The sequence below is a fragment of the Vicugna pacos genome, chromosome 25 (assembly GCF_048564905.1).
Source record: "Vicugna pacos chromosome 25, VicPac4, whole genome shotgun sequence".
NCBI lineage: Eukaryota > Metazoa > Chordata > Mammalia > Artiodactyla > Camelidae > Vicugna > Vicugna pacos.
The window spans coordinates 33,542,621-33,547,941 of NC_133011.1; positions in this window are offsets into that span (position 1 = coordinate 33,542,621).

Below are 5,321 nucleotides of genomic sequence, written 5' to 3' on the forward strand. Positions count from 1 at the left end.
ATGCGCACCTTTCGTCCCTCCAGGCCCGGGCTGGCTCCCACACTTCAGGGGCCTTGAAAGTCCTCCCCAAAATGCACCTTTGCTGCCTCCCTCAACATCTCCCCTCAACAGCCCCCACCTCGTCCCCCACAATCACAGGTCTCCATGCTTCCTCTTCATCATTTCTCTCTTCTGGACGTGAACAGGGAGCTCAGTCTGACTGGGATGGAGTATCCAGAAGCCCCCTGGCCCCGGCCCAGAAGTCAGGACCAGGAATCTGACTCCCACAGCCAGACAGGCCCCCGGCACAGATGGCAGGACAGGTCTTCCCAGACAGGCTGCCAGCGTGCTGCGTGGTGAGAGGTTTGGGACCCGGAGAGGACGGCAGTGGGGGGTTCACATGAGGACATCTGCTATCCGTCAGAGCAGAGTCCTTCCCAGGATGGAGAGCGAGTGCTGGGCTTTATTCTTTGAGCCAAACTGTGGATCAGAGCTGATCAACCTCGGGGCCACTACTCATATTACAGCTTCAGGCTGACGCTGCACTTTCTGAGCCCACACTGATAACAGAGCCTCCCCCTCCCCATCCAGGGTCACTTAGCTTCCAGGGAGTGGGGGCGGGGCACCTGAGGACACATCAGGCTGCAGCAAATTCTCCTGAGACCTGAGCTTGCCTCTAAGCCTCTGACCAGCGGGGGCGCTCTTCCTGGGCTGCTCCTCCTGGCTGGGGACAGTGAACAGTGAGCAGGGCCTGTGTGGCCCATCTTTTCGAGTCATCTCACGAGTTTTAAGATTTTAAACAGTAAGAGAAAGGATGATGTTTCAATAATATTTGTGAAATTGTTAAAAATGAAGAGAAGAGGTACGCCCATGTGAATAATTCTCTCAGAGTGACGGTTCTTTTTTTTGTCCATGAACTAGCTCAGTGGTAGACTGTGCTTAGCATGCATGTGGACCTGGGTTCAATCCCCAGTACCTCCGTTAAAAAAAAAAAATAAAGTCTCTTTAAAAACAAAAAAAAAACCTTAAAAAAACATGGTGATAAGGTGATGACAATAAATGTAAGAACTAACCCACGTCAGGCCCTTGCGATGTCGCAGGTACTGTGCTAAGTGTTTTACACACACTGGCTCACGTGCCCACACTGCCTTGACATAGGTGTAATTCTGCTGTCCAAATCACTTACGATCTTTTTTTCCAGTCACACTAAATTACATCTCTGGCAATTTACATGCAATTAATTCCCTTAATTGAAGGTTTATGGTTGGATAATATAACCGTGGTGTAGATGGTGGTAATTCATCCAGCTCCTCTGCTCAAGTGGGAGCTCACCTGTTCTAAGAGCAGGGTGTGCAGGGATGTGGAAGAGAGGCAGGTAGAGGAAGCAGGGGGCCACTGACCAGCTAGCGGGACTCCCCACCACCACCCATAGCCCTGCCACTGTCCCCTCGCCCTGGCTCCAGCCATACCGTCCTCTTTTGTCCTTCTTCGTTCCTTAAATTCTGTGTGCCTCAGGGCCTTTGCAAATTCTGTTCCCTCTGCCCAACCACTGCTCCCTTCCTTTTGCGGAGATGATGCCTGCACATCCTTCAGACCCTCAGCCTGGACACTCATGGCCCCTGGGTCCTCATCATGCTGCATGGTTTTCCTCCATGGGGCTTCCCGAAGCTACAGATGGACCTTTACTTAGGGTCTCATTTGTTAGTGCTTCTCATGCGTCAGACAATTCACATCATGAGGACAGAGACCGCTCCTGGCTTATTCATTGTTGTTTCTTATTGCATCCTTCCCACCTAACGCACAGGATGGATTCAGCAAATGCTTGTTGAAGGACTGAGTACACAGGCTGCAGGTGGATGTGGGTGTCAGCTCCATGGAGGTGGATGGAAGATTCATTCTGAGCTGGACCTTAGTTCGTACCTGGGGAAAGGACTCGAGGGTGGTTGCCTGGAAGGGGGCAGGAGCTGAGTTCGGGTGTGAGACCTCCCTGGCTGCTCCCAGGGGAGAGCTGTGAAGCTAATGTTTCCCCACTGACCCAGAGTCCTCTGCTGCCTGCAGCAGAAGCACTGAGCCCTCCAGGTCCGTCCCAGAGGTTGGCAGACGTTCTCTGTAAAGTAGATACTGTAACCTTTGTGGGCCATGTGGTCTCTGTCGCAACTGCTCCTCTCTGACATCACAGCAGAGAAGCAGAGCTACACACAGTGCAGGGATGAGTGAGCATGACTGAGTCCTGATAACATTCCATTTACGGACATTGACATGTGAATTGCACATCATTTCTTGTTTGTGTCACACCTATTTTTCTTCCTTTGCTTTTGGTTTTTGTTCAACATTTAAAAATGTAAAAACTTGGAGATTGTCATACTAAGTGAAGTAAGTCAGAAGGAGAAAGAAAAATACCACATGGCATCACTTATACGTGGAATCTAAAAAAAAGAAAATGAGTCAAATGAACTTATTTACACAACAGAGACAGACTCATAGAAAACAAACTTATGGTTACGGGGAGGGAAAAGGTGGAAAGGGATAGACTGGGAGTTTGGGATTAGCAGATACGAACTGCTATATATAAAATAGATAAATAACAAGGTCCTACTATATCGTACGGGGAACTATAGTCAATACCTATAATGAAAAAGAATAGGAGAAAAATATATATATATATGCATAACTGAATCACCATGCTGCACACCAGAAACTAACACAACATTGCAAACTGACTATACTTCAATTTAAAAAAATAAAAAATTTAAAATCAAAAAAAATGTAAAAACCATTCTTATCACGTAGGCTCTACAAAAACAGGCAGCCTGTTGGATTTGGTTCTTGGGCTGTAGTTTACTGACCCCTGTCTACACGCTTGTTCTCAATCCCAGGGTTTTTTTCTCTGTTGTTCCTAGAAGCTGCTTCCGGAGGGCTGGGTTCACTCTGTCCTTTACTCCTGGTGTGGCCTAGCGGGGTGTCACTTCATCTCTCGGGGCCAAGGCTCCCTCACTGATTGGGTGATATAGATGCTGGGGTCTCTGCCGTGACCCTCCCAGCGGTGGGGGCTTCCCAGGATGCTCAATTTGGTTCTGAGGCAGACTCAAGCCAGAGGAGGACCAAGGCCACAGGGAGTTACCAAGCACTAGAGAAACAAACACCAGATCCCTGGGCTGAGGGTGTCACCTGAGGTCTGGCTGGTTTCTTGTTCGCCCAGAGTCTCCTACTTGCTCTTAGGATTCACTCTTCCCCCCTGGGAAAACTGAGTCAGATGCTGGGGACTCCACCCTTCACACACTTTGTTACCATGAAGCAGGCTTTGACACCTGTCAAGGCTGAGGAGAAAAGCCTCAGAGCGTGATCAGGGACGTGGTCAGGGCTACCCGCTGTGCTGTGGAAAGCACAGATCACAGCTGATGTAACACCCAGGGGAAAAAAACCTAACCGACTTGTTTTTTTTCTTTTATAACCTTGTTCTTGTAAATGCCCCCAGGGTATTTTCAACCCGGAAACCTAGGTTTACTCTGGCGCCATCCTCCTCCCACACAATTTATCTCGGACATCTGTGCTTTTCTCCCTAGGACCATCCTGGACACCTGGGGCCCTTCTTGCACTACCTCCTTCACTCCCTTCATTCCTCTGACCTTCGCCTGGACCCCCCCGACCCCCTAAAGTAATCTCCTTGCCTTTAGGCACTCCCTAAGTTTTAGGTTTTTAAAAGTTTTTCATAGAAGGCAAATCCAATCATAGCACTTACCGATAGAAATACTTCAATGGCTTAGGGTGATGAAGAAGTTCTGGAGATGGATGGTGGTGATGGTCGCACAACCACGTGAATGTGCTTAATGTCACTAAACTGTACACTTCAAATGATTAAAAGGGTAAGTTTTAGGTTATGTCTATTTCACTACCATAGAAAATTCTTTCGGGAATCCCCATAGAGCTCAGAATACCCCTGTAAGGTTACAGGGACCTCATAGAACCTCACATCCCCTGCCATGTAAATTTCATTCTACACCCACTGATCTTAACCTTCACCCACTTGCCAATCCTTTTGGCAACTTCTTATCTACACTTCATCTGCTTGAAGCACGTTTTATTTTCCCCTGTTCCCTACTTTCTGAGCAAACCCAGCCTTTAAGATCTAGGTCATAAGGAACATGCATCTCTTCTACTGAACTTGCCCATTGACTTTACTTCTTTCATGCAAGTAGAGCTAAATGACTCATTGTTTCATGACCGTATTAAGTACTAGAAGAGAGGGGAAAACAGACTATTCGTAAGCTGTAAGTCAGCTAAAAAGAGCCACAGTAACATAAACACCCGGCATCCACCACTCAGTCTTGCAAGCGGCATCTTCACCTTTGCAATCTTCGGTATGCCCACCCGCTGATTTCTTCCGACCTCCCCTTTCAGATTTGACTCCTACTGGGAATTTTGTATTTGTCATTTTATTTATGCTATTATGTTACCGTGCTCATTGGTTTTCCCTGAATTACGTGTTCTCTAGTTGTGCATGATTTTGAACTTTATATAAATGGAAACATACTGCAAGTTTTCTGTGAGTTGCTTGTTTCCCCGGGACATGACATCTGAGACATTTATCTGCTCTTTTGCACGTTTATGTAATCTGTTCATTTTCACTGCTATATACTTTTCCTTTAGCTAACTATAGTGCATTAAAAAAAATTCCATTAGTGCTGGTGATGGGCATTTCAGTTATTTCCAGGTTTTTTAAATTGAAGTATAGTCAGTTACAATGTGTCAATTCCTGGCGTACAACACAATGTCCCAGTCATGCATATTTCCAGTTTTTGCTATTAAAAATTATTTTGACATGGCCAACTCTGTACAGGTCTCTTGGAGCATTTGCAAGGTATCTCAGTATCTACCCAGCAGTGGAGTGGCTGGGGCAGGCTTACACATATCTTCAGCTCTATTCAATGATGCCAAGTTGCTATCTACAGTGATTTTATCAAATCAAACTCCCATCCAGCATTGTTTGGGAGAAACGATTGCCCCACTTCCTTGCATCATTTGATTGTCAGACTTTAATTTTTGCTAAATTGGCCGATGTGAAATGACATCTCATTGTGGTTTTATTTAATGCTTCCATGATGACTAGAGAGGTTGAGTTTCTTTTTGTAGGTTGATTGTTCACTCATTTTCCTTTTCTATTGAATAGAATGTGTCTTGCTCATCATTCTACTGGGTTGTTTCTCCTATTGATTTGCAGTTTATTGCATATTCTGAAAAGTAATCTGTTGCCAACTTTATATGAGCAAATATGTCTTCCTTATGCTAGTTTATCTTTATACTCTTTATGGTTTCTTTTGATAAATTGAAGCTCTTAAATTTAA